The sequence below is a fragment of the Triticum urartu genome, chromosome 6A, assembly GCF_056163025.1.
Source record: "Triticum urartu cultivar PI428250 chromosome 6A, HENAU_Tu73, whole genome shotgun sequence".
Taxonomy (NCBI): Eukaryota; Viridiplantae; Streptophyta; class Magnoliopsida; order Poales; family Poaceae; genus Triticum; species Triticum urartu.
The window spans coordinates 318,379,373-318,400,040 of record NC_141878.1 but is presented as its reverse complement, the minus strand read 5'-3'; positions in this window follow the sequence as shown (position 1 = coordinate 318,400,040).

Genomic DNA, 20,668 nt, shown 5'->3' with positions numbered 1-20,668 from the left:
CCCACACTACTGTATGAGTGCATATAATAGATGATGGCTATAGATGACATGGCAGTTCCTTATAGCCATCTACTGGCTATATTATTAACCATGCTCTAATGCGTTTTCCAAAACCGCATTTGACTATTGACAAGATTAATAGTACATGAGATGTATAATGTGAAAATTATATCATTGGAAGCTCCTTTCACATACGAATTTGCCTGTATGCTTTGTGTAAGTTGCATGTCATATATTACTCTAACATTTGGTCAAAGTTAGCCTCGAAAATCGCATTAGGCCCTGTATAGTAAATGGAAGGAGGGAGTAGTAGTGGAAGTGGATCCTCTAATGTAGGTATCCCTGCCTTACCCTCCCTTTCGGTCACTTACTGGCGGACCCCATGCTTGCTAGGCCCCGCATGTCAGTTACTCAATGGGTTCGGCCACGTCAGGGGATCCTCATCCGTAGTATACTCCCTTTGTTTTTATTTACTCTGCATAAAACGGAGGGAGTGGTAGTATAAATGACGCGGGCGGGGGAGGGGAGGGACGCCGGTTTGCTCTCAACTGCGGTCCCACAAGCGAGCGAAAACGCAAGACGAAGCGTGTTCCATTCGGTGAGCGACGTGGAGGGTCCAGCATGCCGGGCTGCAACGGGAACGCGACAAGAGCGATGTACAGTCAAAACCGATTGACCGGTCGTCACCGGAACCACTATTCACACCAGAACCTTCGCTGCTCGGCCTACACCAGCCACTGCCCTAAAACCACACCTAATCTCCAGCCCCTTCCCCCACCTTTTGATCCCCTAGCCCGCATCAAGCGTCCCCTAGTTCGCCGGAAAGCCATGGTACGTCGCAAGATCATGTACTATAAGATGCTGACGCCGGAGCGCCGCGCAGAAATCACGGCGGCGGTCGGCACCACAGACCTCCGTTCCCAAGCTCGCTTTGCAGCGGGGCAATCCCCAAGTTCTCCGGAGCCATGATACGAGGAGGAGGAAGCCGATCCAATGTTCATGGCAGAGGTCGCGGTGCAGAAGGCCCCCGATGGGTATGAGACGATGGACGTCGACTTCAAGCCGGCGTCCGAGTCCCCCATGGTGCAGGCGGACCAGAGGTTCAACCTGGCGATACTAAAGGAGGACTGGGAGGCAGAGGCTCAACTCGAGTGGAGCGCGCGCATGCCGCTTCCATCGAGGCTCTCCTATAGGCAGAACCGGATGTCATGGATGTGAACCGGGCTGCGGAGGCTCAACTTGAGGCGGAGTGCGCGGATGCCGCTGCAATCGAGGCTCTCCTGCAGGCGGAACCGGATGTCGTGGAGGTGAACCGGGCGGCGGAGGCTCAACTTGAGGCGGAGCGCGCGGATGCCGCTGCCATCGAGGCCCTCCTGGAGGCGGAACCGTACGTCCTGGACTTGAACCGGGTGGCAGAGGCTCAACTCGACGCGGAGCGCGCATATGTCGCTCTCATCGAGGCCCTCCTGCAGGCAGAACCGGACGGCAGAGGCTCGACTCGACGCGGAGCGCGCGGATGCTGCTGCCATCGAGGCCCTCCTACAGGCGGAACCGGACGTCCTCGACTTGAACCGGGTGGTGCTCTTGTCCGTGCAGAGCGCCCGCACACTCCGCGTGAATGAGTAGCTGGAGGCCGAGGACAACCACGGTGCGGAGACACACGTCGGCAGCTATGGCTGGTTCGCGCCAGTAGACAAAGACGACGAGGCCATCTCGTTCCATGAGTAGTGATAGTTTTTATTTATGTTGTTGTTTTTATGGATCTTTTGCTGTGTAAAAACATATATTGTTATGCAAGTCGCCTAACTTGGGTCAGTCTACCATTTCAGGTGGTTGGATGAATATCCTACGTCTCCTAACCCTTCTTCCTCACCTCTTCTTCTTCCCTAACAGACCACTGCACGGGCCGTACGGATACTCCCCAACATGCGGTTGGATAAACATACTCTATGAACGAAAATTATGTATCAGCGGTAGGATGGCTGAGTTTGGTTTGTTCACATGTGACAGCACGTGTCAGTGAGGGTGCGTTCCCTTGGTTGGGTTTGCGGCGTGCAGGAGCGACTGTGTGAGGGTGCGGTGCGACCACGGCATGCATGAGTGACCGTGTGAGCGTGCGGTGCGACCGCGACAGCCGTGCACAAGTGTACCTCCCTTTCATTTTGAAAACTTTAGGCAAGCTTGGCAAAAATGTGTGGCGAAGTATGGCAATGCAAGGTCTAGACCCAAACAGGATAAGTACTACGTACTACGTACTAGGAGTATTAGTGTTTAAAAAGAAAGGCGGGGTTTTCCTTCATGGGATTAATTGATACAGATCCTCGTTTCACGTGTCAATTAATGCGTATTTTTTTCTCCAAAGGCTAAAGAGCTAACCATCTCACTCCTCATCGCTTGATTAATGCAGCGCCATGCAAACCAACCTTCTCACTTCCGCATGCATGTAGGGGATATTAATGTCCTTGGATGCTAGTACGAGGCAAACCCCATCAATTTTACCTTGATTAGTGTTAGCGGCCTTTTGCAAATTGTAATTTTGATATACTCGCCTTGTGTACAAAAAATGGAGGTAGTAACTATATTTGACTTCCTTCCCCATTGCGGTGACGTTGACGGTTGATGTCTACTAGACTACTACACAACCTTCTTCTTGTAGACGTTGTTGGGCCTCCAAGTGCAAAGGTTTGTAGGACAGTAGCAAATTTCCCTCAAGTGGATGACCTAAGGTTTATCAATCCGTAGGAGGCGTAGGATGAAGATGGTCTCTCTCAAGCAACCCTGCAACCAAATAACAAAGAGTCTCTTGTGTCCCCAACACACCCAATACAATGGTAAATTGTATAGGTGCACTAGTTCGGCGAAGAGATGGTGATACAAGTGGTATATGGATAGTAGATAAAGGTTTTTGTAATCTGAAAATATAAAAACAGCAAGGTAACTAATGATAAAAGTGAGCGTAAACGGTATTGCAATGATAGGAAACAAGGCCTAGGGTTCATACTTTCACTAGTGCAAGTCCTCTCAACAATAATAACATAATTGGATCACATAACTATCCCTCAACATGCAACAAAGAGTCACTCCAAAGTCACTAATAGCGGAGAACGAACGAAGAGATTATGGTAGGGTACGAAACCACCTCAAAGTTATTCTTACCAATCAATCCGTTGGGCTATTCCTATAAGTGTCACAAACAGCCCTAGAGTTCGTACTAGAATAACACCTTAAGACACAAATCAACCAAAACCCTAATGTCACCTAGATACTCCAATGTCACCTCAAGTATCCGTGGGTATGATTATACGATATGCGTCACACAATCTCAGAGTCATCTATTCAACCAACACATAGAACCTCAAAGAGTGCCCCAAAGTTTCTACCGGAGAATCACGACGAAAACGTGTGCCAACCCCTATGCATAGGTTCATGGGCGGAACCCGCAAGTTGATCACCAAAACATACATCAAGTGAATCACGTGGTATCCCATTGTCACCACAGATACGCACGGTAAGACATACATCAAGTGTTCTCGAATCTTTAAAGACTCAATCCGATAAGATAACTTCAAAGGGGAAACTCAATCCATTACAAGAGAGTAGAGGGGGGAGAAAACATCATAAGATCCAACTATAATAGCAAAGCTCGCGATACATCAAGATTGTATCACCTCAAGAACACGAGAGAGAGAGAGAGAGAGAGAGAGAGAGAGATCAAACACATAGCTACTGGTACATACCCTCAGCCCTGAGGGAGAACTACTCCCTCCTCGTCATGGAGAGCACCGGGATGATGAAGATGGCCACCGGAGAGGGATTGTGTCGGATTTCGGGTTCCGGCAGACCCTTAAGGTTCGAACACTGGGGTGCACGCGGAGATTACGCCTTCTACCTCCCCGTCTCGCAAAGATCTAGACTACTGAAAGAACTGCACAAGAGACACAAGGTTTATACTGGTTCGGGCCACCGTTGTGGTGTAATACCCTACTCCAGTGTGTGGTGGGTGGATTGCCTCTTGGGGCTGATGATGATGAGCAATACAAAGAAGAACAGCCTCACGAGGGTCTGTTCTTGGATGGGGCGATGAACTGCTGGGAGGAGTTCAGCCACCTTTCTCTTTCTCTCTCTCTCTCTCTCACTCACTGCCTTACTCTTACTTGTCGGCCTCGCTATGTGGGTGGCTGGTTTTTCGATCCCTCTGTCCCCCCTACCCTGGGGGTGGCTAGTCCTATTTATAGAGGCCCTGGTCCTCTTCCCAAATATTTGAGCGGGAAGGGAGCCAACAATGGCGGGCTAATTTGAAGGGGGACAGCAAGTATCAAGTATCCTGACAAAAGCAGTCTTCGCCTGCGCAAAGCTCTGGTGATGACGCCGTCTTGGGCTCCACGGTGACCTCCGTCTCGTAGTCCTCCTGGTCTTGGTCTCGTTGCACCGAAATGGCAACCTTTGCCTGATGCCTCGGTACTCCGCGGTTGCGCTTGCCCCCTTTGCACCAAAGAGGAAAGGAGGATGATGTGCGGGCTGGCACCCGCCTGGCGCCCTGAGTCGTCATGGCTCGCGTCACGGGCACCTCGCGAGGTACCCCGCCTTGATCTCTCCGCCTCCTCGTGAGCCAGCCTGATGAGGCCGTGCCTGAGGAAGGTCCGTGTCGTCCGCCCCGCGAGGCTTGTCCCCTCGCGAGGGTCTTGAGTCTTGTGTTGATGAAGATGGGCCGTGCTAGGCCCCCTTTTGAGCCACGCCGCAGGCCACGGGCAGGCAAGTCTGGGGACCCCCGTTCCCAAAACGCCGACAGTAGCCCCCGGGCCCAAGGCGCGCCCGGACTTGGCCGTGCCGAGAGGCGAAAGGGCAAGGGCGAAGCGCCGCGGGCCCCAACAGCCTGCGGCCTTGGGCGCTGCGTGGCGGTTGATTGGACATGGGCGTCTCCACTTCCCCACGACGCCTTGGTGATCGCGCGAGTTGGACAAGTCCCTGCATGCAAATCATGTCATGATTACCTGTGATCGTGGAGGCCGGCGGTTGGCCTTCGCCGGCTATAAGTATGGAACTGCGCGTGCCCTTCCAGTCCATCCCTCCTTGCTTCTCCTTCTTCCCGATCCTTGCTTCGTCTTGCCGCGATGGCTCCGATCCGCCGGTTCTTTACAGCGGAGAAGGGAAAGGCCCCTCGAGAGGGACCAGACCCGCTCCCGCTGAAGAAACGGCTCGCCCTTTGCGGCCGGGACGAGGAGGATCGTCAGGTGGCGTCGAGGCCTTGGTGCGAGCGGGCTCCGCCGGGGTTCCCGCTTCCCTTGCATGCCCACGTCGAGGGCCTCGAAGGGGTCGATGCCGATCCCCGCGGTCAGCGCCGTCGTCGGCGCCGACGAGTCACGAAGGTGTGGGTTGTTCCTCCTGGGGTCCACGCCGAGGGCTCCTCCCAAGAGTTTGTGCTCCACGTCGTCATTCCTCTCCAGTCTTGGATCTGTCTGCCTCCCTTCGTCGCCTCCATCATCCCGCCGGGGGAGCCCCTGGAGCTCTAGTTGCAGCACGCCGGCTGCAGCACCCTCGCGACCGAAGCAGAGGTCGCGGTCGTTGCCCCGGGCGAGGTCTACATGACTCGTGGCCGGAGAGAGATCGCCCGGGTTTGCAGGGTAAGGGGCGTCTTCGCGGTCCACTTGGAGTATGATGGCGCTTCGGTGATGTTCTTCAAGGTCTTCGACGCGGATGGGCGCCGGCTAGAGTGTTTCCCCGGGAGAGGTGGCCAAGACCTTGCCATGGTGAGGGCTAGGCCCGTCGACCGCTCCCTTGGCGGCTCTGCAGGAGACGGAGGCGCCGGGGGATCCAGCGACTCCAGCGAGATCTTCGCGACTCCGGAGACGAGTGATGACAGCTACAAGCCCACGAGCCGGCGCCGCTCTTGGAGCAGGGCGGGCTCGTCTGGCTGTCGCCGACTCTGATCTGGATGGGGTTGGCGCCGGCGCTCGACGGCCCACTGTTGATGATGGCATCTTTTGCAGGAGCGCGTTTAGTTACCATCCCTTAGGATCCGTTCCCTGCGAGGAATCAAAATGCGCCCCATGGGGGCTTGTAAGGTGCCTGTAATCCTGTTTGTTAATACATGACCCTTGTTGTAGAGCTGTGCGAGTTGCTGATTCCGTCTTAGCTCAGTTCTCCCTTTCGAACCTCGCGAGGGCTTGGTGCTCTGCGCCGACAGGTCCCAGTCCCAAGGCGGCGTCAGCCATCGCTGGTATGCCAGGTCGCGATGCCGTGGTCAAGGCCAGGAGGTGAGCGACCCGGGGTCCGGTAAGAGCCCCTGAGTCGCGATGCTCAGGAGGTCCCCTTTGGCGCCCAAGCAGCCGTCTCTCGGTGAGAAAGGAGAGCGGCGTCGCTGACAAGGAATTGCATGAGGTGCGGGGGTAGTGCTACGATAGCCGGTGCTTTCGGGCGGTGACTTATCTCGAGAGTCGGGGATCATTCCTGGTGTGTCGTCGGGTCCGCACGCAGCAGGAGCAGAATCGCTCGGCGAGGTCCTCGCGTGCCCCTTCTCCCCCGCCTTTGCTCCCCTTTCTGCTCTACGTCCTCGGGTCCCGGCCCTCGAGCTAGTCTCAGGCGTCGCTAGTATGCCAGGTCGCGATGCCGTGGTCAAGGCCAGAGGGTGAGGGCTGGAGAGCCAGTAGGAGCCCTGAGTGGCGATGCTCAGGCACCCCCCCTTTAACGTGCAAGCGGTTCGCGCGGTCGAGAGTGAAAGGAACGCCGTGAGGGCCTTGCTTGGCGCAACTCCCTTAGGGGATCCTGTAAACTCATCATAGAAGGAAGAAAAGGTTGCCATGACAACTATCAGTCTGCCGTTAGTTGCTTCCGAGGGGAGGTGAGGCACTGGAGGCTTGACGAGGTGGCGCCGTGCGGGGCTGCCGCGGCCAGAGCTCAGCCATTCAGGTTTGTCGGCGTTGCAGGGACGGACCCATGCGCAAGTGTCGTGCCGTTGTGGGAGCAATTCCTTTGGTTGGCGTCAGTTGAGCAGGCAACTAGATCAAACACGTTAGCCGCGAAGGAGGGGATTCATTCAAGCAGATGCTGGAAAGGTAGACATCACTGGGTCGGGCCCGAGCGACTTGGGGATGATGCAGCCCGAGGGGCGCCCCCATCAAAGCAGGCTAACGACAGGAAATAAAAGGGATACATACCGCAGGGACGGACCCACACGGCCTGGGGACGATGCAGCCCTGGGAGGGCGCCCCCATCAAAGCAGGCTAACGACAGGAAATAAAAGGGATACATACCGCAGGGACGGACCCACACGGCCTGGGGACGATGCAGCCCTGGGAGGGCGCTCCCAGCTGGAAATGAAACTTGTAAGGCGTCACCTGCGGGTGTCGAGGGCGAAGGGGTGTTGGTGCAGCAGACTCGGTAGGCTGCGGAAGTCGATCCTCACGAGCCCCCAAGCCCAGGGGCCTCAGGAGGCTCCGGAGGCACTGGTAGCTCTTCGCGAATCATCTCCATCTCTGCCAAGGCTGCGGAACGCCTGTCTTCTTGAGCCTCCATGATGCCCCTCATGAGGCGCTGGCACGTTGCAACCGCGCTCGGCAAGCCGTAAGGCATGCGAACGTAGCTGTGGGGCAGGCCCCCGTAGCGCCACGCTCGCGAGGGCCAGAGGCGCCCCATCGTGGCGGCTTGGTTGAGCCCTGGTACGTCGATGCAGATGCGCAGCCCACCATCCTCGCCCGGATGGGGAGCCACAGTCGGTAGACTGCGGCAACCTCTCATGATTCTTGATTCCTGTAGTTCTTGAATGGCCTTGTCGACGAACTCCTGCGGGTCTGACCTTCCTTGCCTTGCTCCTTCTTGAGGGAAACGTGCTTCGGAACACGCCTCCATGTGGTGCCCAAGCGCCTCCCTCGTGACCCTGGCCAGGTCGGTGGCCCTCCAAGGGAGAGCCCCCGAGCCCTGCCTGAGGAGGGCGCCGGGCGCGCTTTCCTATGCGATGGAAGGAGGTTCCCCCTGGGCAGATGAGGGCCCTGAGGGGCCCGCCTCCTGAGGGGCCGGTCTGGACGATGTCTTCTTCTTCTTGGGGGTGGTCTCGGGAAGCCTCCTGCTTCCGCGATCCGGGTCTTCCAGTGTCGCGGCCTGAAAGGCTCGCTCCAGGGAACACAATGCATCCTTCTCTTCACAGGGCACCGTGATGACTCCGCCACTTCCTGGCATCTTGAGGATGTTGTAGCCATGGTGAGTCACGGCCATGAACTTGGCCAGCGCTGGGTACCCGAGGATGGCGTTGTACGGCAGGCGGATGTGGGCGGCGTCGAAGTCGATGAGCTCGGTGCGGTAGTTGTCGCGTGCCCCGAAGGTGACAGGGAGGCGGACCTGCCCAATCGGGACCGTGGAGCCGTCGGTGACTCCGGAGAAGGGCTTGGTTGGCTGAAGTTGGTCGTAAGGCACTTGGAGATTGTTGAACGTTTCCACGGACAGGACGCTGAGCCCTGCCCCACCATCGATGAGGGTCCTGGTGACCAGTACATTGCTGATGACTGGGGAGCAAAGCATCGAGAGGACTCCGGCTGTGGCCGCAAACTTGAGTTGATCCGCTGAGTTGAATGTGATGGCGCATGCCGACCACCTGAGAGGGCGCGTTGCTTCAAGCCTGGGGAGGATTGCGTTCACTTCGCGGGCAAACTGCTTGAAGATGCGTTGGGAGGCTGGGGCTTGAGCTCCGCCCAGGATGCAGGCGATGGCGCGTGGCTCCTGGAAGCCCCCAGCCCCTTCATCTTGATGGCGGTCCTTGTTTCTCCTTGGCTGAGGCGGCAGTGGAGGGAGGCCTGCGTGGCCCTGTGGGCGATCCTCACGAGGCTGATCCCTCCAGTCCCCCTCGCGAGGCAGGTCTCGCCAGCGATCCTCGCGAGGTTGATCGCACCACCCTTGGCGCGGGCCGCGGTCTTCCCAGCGTCCTGCGTTTCTTCCTCCTCCTCGGCCGTAGCCCCGATCGGCGCGTTCGGGACGACGGCCGATCCTTCCTTCTCGCACGGCGCGGAGTTCTTGGCATTCGTTGGTGTTGTGGGTGTGGAGGTCGTGGTACACACAGTACCGGCCGCCCCGGGAGGACTTAGGCAGATCTTTGCCCCGCTTGGTGTCTGGTTCTGCCGCGAGCACGGCAGCCCCCTTGGGCTTCACGTCCTTGGCCTTGGGCTTCTTCTCTTCTGGGTCTGCGGCAGGCAGCTCGAGGAGGGAGAGGCGTCCCTCCTCAGCCCTGGCGCACTTGGTCGCCAAGTTGAACAGCTCCAGGGAGGTGCACAGGTCTTCATGCATCGCCAGCTCCTCCTTCATCTTGACGTCGCACACACCATCGGAGAAGGCCGAGATGATGGCCTCCTCAGGCACGTTGGGGATCTTGAGGCGCGCGCTGTTGAAGCACTGGATGTACTTTTGCAGGGTCTCTCCAGGTTGTTGCTTGATGCGGCGCATGTCGCTCATGGCGGGTGGCCGGTCGCGAGTACCTTAGAAGTTGGCGATGAAGCGGGTGCGCATCTGGTCCCAGGAAGAGATCATGCCTGGAGCCAGATTCAGGAGCCAGGTGCGAGCTCCTTCCTTGAGCGCCATGGGAAACCAGTTCGCCATGACCTTCTCGTCCCCACTAGCAGCTTCGATGCCCAGCTCATAGAGCTGGAGGAACTCGGCAGGGTTAGTCGTGCCATCGTAACGAGGAGGTAGGTCTGGCTTGAACTTGCCGGGCCACGCGACGCTACGCAGCTCGGTGGTGTAGGCACGGCAGCCTGTGGTGGCCACGAAAGGCTTCGGCTGGTGGAGAGCTCGGTCTTGAGGGTCCCCACGCGCTGCAGCTAGGAGCAGCACGGGGTCTTGGTGTGCCGGAGCCGGAGCAGGGTCGCGGCGTGCCGGAGCGGGGAGCGCCCGGGCAGCTCCTTGCGGGCGAGGGACTTCTTGGCAGCTCCGTTCTTGCTGCGCTGGCACCTGACGGAGCGGGTTCCGCCCAAGGGCCACGCGCCTTGGAGCCATGGCGTCTTCTTGGAGAGGAGGCGGCTAGTACGCCTCCGGAGCTTCGTTGCCCGCGCGGGGCGGGGTGTGGTGCAGCGGAACGGACGGCGCGGGAGAGCCCCCTACGGCACTGACAAGCTCGGCGACGCGGTCGAGCCACTCTTCGTAGACGTCGTCGATGGGACGGTAGCGCAGGAGCTCGTTTGCCGCGAGGAGCGCAGCTCGAGCCTCCAAGGGGGCGCGGAGTGCGCGGGACGAAGAACCAGCTTGTGCGAGTGATGGAGTAGCGGTGCGGCCGTCTTGCCGCATGGATGGATGCTGAGACAACGCTCGCTGCTCGCCCCCCGCCGGGCCGGTGGCGGCGTTGATGGCGGGCGACGGGGAACGACGAGGACGTCCGCCGACGGGCGCCGTCTGGGTGACGCGGGAAGCGATGGCGGCCCGGCGCTCGGCGCGGGCCCGACAAGCGTCGGACATGGATGTGACGGTAGGAGGAGAACGGGGAGGTGGAAGACGAATTCCGGCGCACCCCTACCTGGCGTGCCAAATGTCGGATTTCAGGTTCCGGCAGACCCTTAAGGTTCGAACACTGGGGTGCGCGCGGAGATTACGCCTTCTACCTCTCCGTCTCGCAAAGATCTAGACTACTGAAAGAACTGCACAAGAGACACAAGGTTTATACTGGTTCGGGCCACCGTTGTGGTGTAATACCCTACTCCAGTGTGTGGTGGGTGGATTTCCTCTTGGGGCTGATGATGATGAGCAATACAAAGAAGAACAGCCTCGCGAGGGTCTGTTCTTGGATGGGGCGATGAACTGCTGGGAGGAGTTCAGCCACCTTTCTCTTTCTCTCTCTCTCTCTCTCACTCACTGCCTTACTCTTACTTGCCGGCCTCGCTATGTGGGTGGCTGGTTTTTCGATCCCTCTGTCCCCCCTACCCTGGGGGTGGCTAGTCCTATTTATAGAGGCCCTGGTCCTCTTCCCAAATATTTGAGCGGGATGGGAGCCAACAATGGCGGGCTAATTTGAAGGGGGACAGCAAGTATCAACTATCCTGACAAAAGCAGTCTTCGCCTGCGCAAAGCTCTGGTGATGACGCCGTCTTGGGCTCCACGGTGACCTCCGTCTCGTAGTCCTCCTGGTCTTGGTCTCGTTGCACCGAAATGGCAACCTTTGCCTGATGCCTCGGTACTCCGCGGCTGCGCTTGCCCCCTTTGCACCAAAGAGGAAAGGAGGACGCTGTGCGGGCTGGCACCCGCCTGGCGCCTTGAGTCGTCATGGCTCGCGTCACGGGCACCTCGCGAGGTACCCCGCCTTGATCTCTCCGCCTCCTCGCGAGCCAGCCTGATGAGGCCGTGCCTGAGGAAGGTCCGTATCGTCCGCCCCGCGAGGCTTGGCCCCTCGGGAGGGTCTTGAGTCTTGTGTTGATGAAGATGGGCCGTGCTGGGCCCCCTTTTGAGCCACGCCGCAGGCCGCAGGCAGGCAAGTCTGGGGACCCCCGTTCCCAGAACGCCGACAGATTGCCCCCTCCGACAGGGTGCCGGAACGGGTCTAGATTGGCTTTTGGTGGCTACGGAGGCTTCTGGCAGCGGAACTCCCGATCTATTGTGCTCCCGGATGTTTTTAGGGTATATGGATATATATAGGCGGAAGAAGTACGTCAGGGGAGCCACGAGGGGCCACGAGGGTGGAGGGAGCGCCCAGGGGGTGGGCGCGCCCCCTACCTCGTGGCTTCCTCGAAGCTTCCTTGACGTGGACTCCAAGTCTCCTGGGTTGCTTTTCTTCCAAAAATAAGTTCCGTGAAGTTTCAGGTCAATTGGACTCCATTTGATTTTCCTTTTCTGCAATACTCTAAAACAAGGAAAAACAGAAACTGGCACTGGGCTCTGGGTTAATAGGTTAGTCCCAACAATAATATAAAAGTGTATAATAAAGCCCATAAACATCCAAAACAGATAATATAATAGCATGGAACAATCAAAAATTATAGATACGTTGGAGACGTATCAACTGTATCTCGTACGTTGTGGTTTGGCGAAGTGCGTTCGACGGAGAACATCATTGAGGGATACCATGGTAAGTCGTTTGCATGTGCCACCTGCAAGCCGAGACAACCGCCTTATTTGCATCCAGGAAGTCCGTTGAACCTGGAGATAGTTTGCTAACATGCGGTCCAGACTCTTGTCGCGCCCGCATAAATTTGTGTTTATCTGACCTTTTACCTATGCGAACTGACAGGTGGGACCCACAAGGAACATGGTCAATTTAACTAGTCAACATGGTGCCACGCAGACTATTTGGCCGGTCAACAGAGTGCAACCCGATGCTGAACCGTGAGCAAGTGATCGTATAATCACCGCAAAACATATATAGTGACCATAATCAGCTTATTCTGAAGTTCGGTGAACGTATTACACTTTTCTCTCTGTAGGCCCTCCAAAACTACATCTCTACACGTTCTCGCATGTTACATCTAACAACTATGCAATACAGCACTACTACCACACTCTAACACAATAAATCATATGTGTTTTTAGTTTTACTAGATATCATATTGTTACTTAATTATTCAGTTTGCATACATTAAAATTGCCTTTGGAATGTATGGCCAGTATCATATACCGCGCGGGAAAAATCCCACCCTTTCCTGTTTAATCGGGTTTGTATCGATGGATCGTGCGAAACAACAAAACTATAGTACTATACAGTGCAAGTGATAGTTCACTGGGCCGTCGTGTCGTGTACTCCTCCGTCGTAAGAGTGGAGTGCTCGCTTTCATAAATCTTCTAGTCCCTTTCGCCGACATGTGGGACATCAAGCTACCGGGTCCACATGCCATACCGGAATACAGTGCAGAGCAGCCGGGGTGAAGCACACAGTCATGGCACCGGCGTAGTAATGAGCAATGAGGCGTCAAATCACAAAGCTGCACCTTTCCAGCAGTTAAGTTGGAGGGACGAAGTAATGAGGCTAAAAAAAGAAGTTGGAGGGATGAAGCAACCATCATTTCACTCGTTGCTGAATCCGCTTCTCCCTCATCTTCTTCAAGTTAACCACGTGTTGCTTCTGCCGTTGTTCTGCCTCATGTGGGACGCGGATCGGCTTGGTAAAGCACTGACACGTGGGACTACATGTTAGCAAACCGCCAGGACAATGTCCTCTAAAAATAAGAAACCTCCCCCGCCATCCGCGCGGCAAAATCACCTCCTTTTTACTAATCTTGATTCTATAATTTTTTAGACCAATATAATTGAGATTTGTATAGATATCACACAGGAGCAAAACCAAGTGGTACGGTTAAGGGCATCCACAATGTGTAGCCAAATGTGAAAATAGCTTTTGGCATCGTGGGAACCATTGTGGACGGTGTTGCCAAAGCCAAAAGGATGGAACCGAAGCTCCCTGATTCATTGATTGAAGGAATAGAAAAATGCAACGTCTCTCCTCTTTCTCCCATACTTGGACGCATGTACAGTATAGAGCACCGAGTCTAATCCCCTGTCCCTTCTATCACAAATCACAAAGCAGTGAGGTGTCAAATCACAAAGCACGGACGAAGCAACAATCATTTCACTCTTCGCTGACTCCACTTCTCGATCGTCTTCTTCGAGAAACCATCTCACCGCACTAAGCTGGCGGTTTGCTAACATGCGGTCCCACGTGTTAGTGCTTTACCAAGCCGATCCGCGTCCCACATGAGGCAGAACAACGACAGAAGCAACACGTGGTTAACTTGAAGAAGATGAGGGAGAAGCGGATTCAGCAATGAGTGAAATGATGGTTGCTCCATCCCTCCAACTTCTTTTTTAGCCTTATTACTTCGTCCCTCCAACTTAACTGCGGGAAAGGTGCAGCTTTGTGATTTGACGCCTCATTGCTCATTACTACGCCGGCGCCATGACTGGGTGCTTCACCCCGGCTGCTCTGCACTGTATTCCGGTATGGCATGTGGACCCGGTAGCTTGATGTCCCACATGTCGGCAAAAGGGGCTAGAAGATTTATGAAAGCGAGCACTCCGCTCTTACGACGGAGGAGTACATGACACGATGGCCCAGTGAACTATCACTTGCACTGTATAGTACTATAGTTTTGCTGTTTCACACGATCCATCGATACAAACCCGATTAAATAGGAAAGGGTGGGATTTTTCCCGCGCGGTATATGATACTGGCCATACATTTCAAAGGCAATTTTAATGTATGCAAACTGAATAATTAAGTAACAATATGATATCTAGTAAAACTAAAAACACATATGATTTATTGTGTTAGAGTGTGGTAGTAGTGCTGTATTGCATAGTTGTTAGATGTAACATGCGAGAACGTGTAGAGATGTAGTTTTGGAGGGCCTACAGAGAGAAAAGTGTAATACGTTCACCGAACTTCAGAATAAGCTGATTATGGTCACTATATATGTTTTGCGGTGATTATACGATCACTTGCTCACGGTTCAGCATCGGGTTGCACTCTGTTGACCGGCCAAATAGTCTGCGTGGCACCATGTTGACTAGTTAAATTGACCATGTTCCTTGTGGGTCCCACCTGTCAGTTTGCATAGGTAAAAGGTCAGATAAACACAAATTTACGCAGGCGCGACAAGAGTCCAACCCGTGCGCGGGAATCACCCGGTTGTGTATGTGTCTGTCAGGGTCTGATGTGTGCGCGTGTACGTGTAGGTTGAGCACTTGAGCGTGAGAGATGTGTGTTGGTCGTGTGGTGTACTGGTGTGTGCATGCATGCGTGCGTGCGTGTGTGTGTGAGAGTGTTGCGTGCGCGTGTACCTGCGTGTGTACGTGTGAGTGTTGCGTGCGTGCGTGGGTGCATGTGTTCGTCTGAGTGTTGCGTGCATGTAGTTTGTGTGCATACGTGCGTGTGTGTGTATAATCACCACACCAGCTCATGTGTGTTAAAACAAACGGCTCAGCATATCAATACAAGGCCACCTTGTCCGCTGTGCCCGCGGTCATGACTTTGAACCACCGTCCAATATTTTTTTGTGTTTGTTTTCATTCTTACTAGCAAGATGCACGTGGTTGCACGTAACATCAAGATGCATTTGTATGACTAGTTTATCTTGTGAGAGAAAATGATGAACCAGGGAAGGCCTTATTTGCAAATGTGGAGAGGTGTGTGGGTACCTTTTTGCAAACTTGTCCTAGTTTATTTTCTATCCGTCAGATATAAATCGGATGGTCTATATTGCAGGATGGCAGGCACACCATCATCACCAACTCTGTTTTTATAAGAGTGTATTTTATATTTTATAAGAGTGTAGATGTAGAGTAGATACAAGCTGATAGGTGGGCCCGATGATAGTGAGATAATGTGATGCAACACAAGAGTAGCCACGTGGAGCGTTTAACTGGTCAACTAGTCATGTCTTGAGCAAATACAGAGTTGTACGGTGAGCCCGTGACTGTATAATAACCACAAAACGTAAATGGTGACCGTAATGAGTGGATTCTGAAGTCCAATGTATGTATCGTGCTTTCGCTTCAAATACAATGATCATCACTGTATACATCGCGAGAGAAAGATGAAACATGCGTGAATGTGCTGGGGGCTTACTTTTAGAGGACCTGGAGATAGTTTGTGTGCGTACGTGAAAGGGGCGTAGAGGGGGTATGCGATGGAGAGAGAGATGCTCTTCGTTTCTCTTTACTAGATGACCCGTTGCGCCCATGGCGCAAAGACCGAGCGCAAGCCAAGTATTGAAAGAGTGTGCATTGTAATATATAGATACAGAATGAAACATATGAAAATAAACGCATAAGAGCATTTCCAGTTGGCATACATTTGGACTTATTCGAGCTAATATTCTTGATAGAGCAAACAAAAATATTTTTCTTTACATCAAGAATTTCAGAAAGCAGAGCTTGCATACCTGCAATGAGCAGAGCAATAGACAAAGGAACAGTATTTTAAAGTATTGTTGCTGCCAAAGCACAGCTCACGATACTGCATGCAGCAAGCAAGTGATAGTGATAGACAATTATGCAGAGGCCCTTGGATGTGCACTTGAAGGCAAAAGTATGTATTTCTTTCATCATAGCCTTTTTAAAAGCATACCACACAACAGTCTAAGCAGCAAATGACCGACAGTTAAACGCATAGCATGATCTTAGGTGATTACATAAGATTCGGAAGGATGATAAACGTAGAAGTCTTGGTAGGCATACCTATATTAATGCTAAGTTATATAACAAGGGGCTTTTGTAACTTGCTTATATTGAATAGACGATCAGGCGCAATCCCTTGGAAGTGCATTTGAAAGCGAAAGCATATGCTTGATCTTTCTCCATGCTAGATGGATGGCGCGAAGGGCGCATACAAGTTTTCAAGCCATGAAAGTAGGGCATGGGAGATGTTGGCGCCACGAGCCCGCGTCTACTCTTCCTCCTCGGCGACCGCACTTTCACTCCGAGGGGCGCGGCCGATTGCTAGACGTGGACACTACCGAAACAATAAGTATTGTCGTCGGCGAAAATTTGAAGTAGTTTAGTTGCATATAATTGTATGGATTTAATGATTTGCAAATGATGTATCTAGTCATGAATATATTTTTTTGTGCTGACTAATCACTATCCGCGGACGAGCAACGCGTCCACAGGCGGTTGGGGCCAGATTTTGATACTTGTGGCTGTATATATTCTTATATTTTAAAAATAGTAGTTGGAATAAATCAGACAAAACAATACAGATCATACAAGTGCTACAAGTTAGCACCCAAGATAAAATTACAATTGTGACACTGTGACAGAGAACCACACATTCTGAACACCTATACACACGCGTGGCGCATATAGCATAGAGTCACCACGTGGTTGACTGTTGGTCTTGGTTCCATCGACCACAGTTCATTGGATTCCTTCCCCTCTCCCCACTGTACTCGTACTGAAGAGAAAGCACGGCTCCATCTTCACGGCAGCTCACTCTGCAGCTTGGCGGCGGAGCGGCTCTCGCTGCAGCTCGGAGGCGCTGCGGCTACATTTGCATCTCGGTGGCTCGGCAGCTTGGAGGCGCAACGGCTCGCCGGCGGACCAGCAGCTCGGAGCTGCGGAAGCGGGTATGTCGCCGCCGTTGCTCGTATGGGCTAGGCAAATCCTCGCAGTTGCTGCTGTTGCTCCCCGTCGAAGGTGGCGTCTATTTTGGCTGTGCTGGCACTCCCTGAAGCTGATGACTTTCGACTGCAAGCGAGGCTCCAGCAAGACCACGGTGGCCGCCGTTGCCCCTCAGGTAAAAACTAACCTCCTTCATTGTTTGATGAATCTATAGAGTTTTTTGCGATTCAATTCCACTATAGCACGAGGGGCACCATAATCTACTCTTTTGCCGAGATTAGTGGAACGGCAAAGTACATCTTCATTTTCTGAAAAATAGAACAAAAAACAGAACAAGATGCAGGGAGTGAGCACTCGTAGAAGTAAACTCCAAAAGGAGAAACTCATGGTCCCGTCATTTACAATAGGCCCAGTTGGAAAATGACCTGTCAGGCCGTCGACGTTGCTGACGTGGTGCACCGGCCCACATTATCGGTGAACCGTTGTCGGAGTTGAACTTGTTGATGGACAGTGATCGAAAGCGTCCCTAAGGCCTGAACGAACTGAGCATAGTCGGAGAACAAATAAGCAGTTTAACATAAGGGCATCACATAATTAGTTACAAAATCTGAATTCAAAAACTATGCTAGATCTGCAGTTTTTTTCATGCATCATCTGAGTTAACTGTACTTTATGCGCAGCAGCAGCCTGAAGCCAAATGAATGCAAAACTGTACAAACTAAGGTAAAAACATGTCCAGATCCTAATAACTTTGAAAGTCTGGGTCCTAATAGAACAATTCAAATAGTTAATAGTCAGAAGAGGCTAATTAAGGTACTTGTATAAGGTACTTAACTGGGCATACATAATATCTAGGATCAAAGAATTTAGATAAGATGCCAAGGGTTCGTCATTCCATAAATGGAACTCACCTGAACACTAAAGCCATGGTTGTCATTGCATAGCTCTAGATTAAATAATAAGGGCAATACCAAAAGATTTATGCATTAGTGCATGAACGAAGAGAAAATAAAATGAGTCTATAATGTCCCATGCTATATGAACACCAAATCAGGGCAACAGAAGATCACCCATACAAAAAATGGAACTATGTGAGTATAAATTTTCAGGAAAACAATAGTATGGTGAGATGCATTGTGCACTAAGGATTATAAGCTCGTGTATGTACATTTGAACAAATAGATGATTAAGAAAGGGGAACATGCAACAAAAAAAACTTTCGAAAAGTAGTAGTAATTTTACCTCTGTAACAGAGGAAGTACAAAAATGTATTGGTTGGCATTTCCTCCGGTTGGCTAATTGCCTGGGATAAAAAAACAGTAGCTATAATGATGGTGTTACTTTCTTGTGCAAGCACCAAAACTTCGCCAAAAAGTAAAATATACTGGGAGCATTACCTTTATTTTCCCTATAATCCTTGCCCTAGCTTCTAGATTATATGATGGCGGTGCAAGCTAGCCAACATCTTCAGATTAGTCCATCCAAAAAGCACCCCAAAGGTAACAGTTGGATTGATTGTATCATTCCGGAAACACCATTATCAGAAATTCAGTTGGTGCTTAATAGTAAATAGAAGTGCAGGACATGCTTATCACGCTTACTTAGGACTCATAGGCCTTATCTAATCCCTCTCCAAAGCAAATCATCTATTCGATGTGAAATAGGCAAGAGGTAGGCAAAAATGCTATATACCAAAGAGTATACGTCAACCTAAACTGAAGTACTGCTCACAAGGAACAGAGTATGATAACAGGTCATTGCTCACTCTAAAAATAAAATAAGTTGTTGGAAAGGAGGGGGGCTATTTTATTTATACAGTGTAGTTTAGTGATTTAGTACAAATAAGAACATGTCCAAACCTGATAGGCACGAGAATCTCAAATCTATGGGGTCAGTTTGGTTAGATCAGGATGAGCAGAAATGAAATGCACCATATACATTTTCAGTTTAATCAACAGATGTGCTATTCTCTGAATATGAACATCACACGGCCAATTTCTAATACTACCCTACTTTTTTCTGTATGGCTCCTGTGATTTTTGAGTGCAAACCGATGAGATTAGCTTAACTACATTATCTTAGAATCCCATAGAGACTACAGCAGCAGCAAGAAAGCATTATGGTTTTTCCCTAAAAAAATAAAGCATCATGGTTAAACTTATGCAGTTACCAACGCCTGTTTTATTTAAACAGAAGAAACTTAAATTAACTACAGTCTCTCACAATGCCATTAATTAGAGACTACAACAGCGGCAAGAAAGCATCACAGTTTATGTTTTGCAACTACCAAAATGTGAGCTCGTGCGAACAAAAGATAGTAAATTATTCAGCCTAGCATCATGGTTCAGCATACAAAATCTGAAACCTGAAAGTATCGTGGTTTATGTTTTGCAACTACCAAAATGTGAGGTCGTGCGAACAAAATTATGTTTTGCATGGAAGTATGGATTGAGAAATCTGAAACCTGAGCAAGAAGGTCCATGCTTTAACATGTAAAATAAAGAAGAAGAGAACATCTCGAAAAATACAACTTGTCCTTCCGCTGCTTATCCTCTGATTTATGCATATGCATCCAGTAATATAATCAACCTGTACCAAAGTAAAATCATATGCTTGAGATAACTTGGCAGAGTATAAACAGAGAAGAATTCAAATGTACAACTTAGGTCTCTCTCATGAAAGATGGGTGCTTGCATCCAAATCTTCCTCGCGATTTATTTATGCAACCACAAAATTCTTTGAAGAAAACATGAGACTGTTATGATTTAAACTGATTTAGACTCTCATGTGCGCTTTAGCCATTTTACTAATACTATTTTAAAAGCAAGAGATATTTTTAAACGACACTAACAGTGCAAGCTTAGATAATGCACCACAATATATAGATTCCAAATCAATTAATTGGCTTCTTGGACAATTATATCAATCTAAATCAATGAACCAACCTACAGGAGAGTTTTAGGCATGCAGTGTCACTACCAAATTTGAATTTACTACGGGCACCAATGAAGAGGGGCCAGCTTGTCTGGATTAGGAGAAGACGGAACAGCCTCTGTTTTTGAGCCTGCTAAAATCAAACATGTGTTATTCTTGTAGGAACGCATTCCATCTACGAAGATTAAAAAAAGGAACATAGATAAACCAAGTTGCTTCGGTTTCTTCATTATCAGGAACTATTTAATTTGAATACAAAGGCATCATTTACCACTTTAGATGAAACTGCATTGCTAGTGGCCACACCTAAGAGTTTGTATTATTTCTTAAATATTAACTCATCCATAATAAATGACAAGGCTCTTCGTCTATGATTTAAGAATTCAATCACATATGCAAGGAAACACTTATATACGTATATACATAGGCTAGGTTTAGAAATGTTCTATGAGGTTAGGAGTAAAGGAAATTGTATACTTTCGGAGAATTATATATTTAAACTTGCTCAGCTACAACCAAAGGCACATGTGTGGATGTAAGTAACATGTATCTATACATAGGCTTTATTGAGCATGATTTAGCCTTTGCTACAGCCTGCTATGGCGAAAAGGCCTAAATCTGAATATATATGCCACTAAAGTACCCATGTTTCTCTACAAAAAGGGTCAACTGTAATCCTAAATTGTGGTACTGAATTTTAGGCACTCACCGGATAAAC